The following is a 314-nucleotide window of genomic DNA, read 5'->3' as shown; positions in this document are numbered from 1 at the left end:
CAGCTGGAGCCCGACCCTCCGCCAGCCGACACGCTGATGAGCTGAGATGCTGCAGGAGAGGGGGAGCTGAGAGGGCTCGAGAGGAACGTGGGGCTGAGGAAGGTAACGTGCTGAGAAGACAAGGAAAAAAACTCAAGATGCACTGCAACCTTCTCCAGGCAGAACTGCCCGGTCACAGATACATCCTGGGCTAAGGCGACACGGGAAGCAGAGACACCTGCACGTGTACACATGCTCCTTCAGATGCCAGCTTCACTGAGAGGAGCCTCTTTCCCCCCCTAATGAAAGCAGGTAAGACAACCAAATGCTTAAAA

At 55.7% G+C, this 314-nt stretch overlaps 1 protein-coding gene across 1 annotated transcript in view; it reads right to left on the bottom strand.

Moving 5' to 3' along the window:
* Window positions 1-314, bottom strand: part of CEP164 (centrosomal protein 164) — a 31386-nt gene that overhangs the window by 18807 nt on the left and 12265 nt on the right. The window lies entirely within an intron of this gene.

This window comes from Antrostomus carolinensis, unplaced genomic scaffold (genome assembly GCF_000700745.2).
Source record: "Antrostomus carolinensis isolate BGI_N321 unplaced genomic scaffold, ASM70074v2 scaffold9656, whole genome shotgun sequence".
Classification (NCBI taxonomy): Eukaryota; Metazoa; Chordata; class Aves; order Caprimulgiformes; family Caprimulgidae; genus Antrostomus; species Antrostomus carolinensis.
The sequence above is the reverse complement of the archived record's forward strand: the minus strand, read 5'-3'. Positions and strand labels throughout refer to the sequence as shown.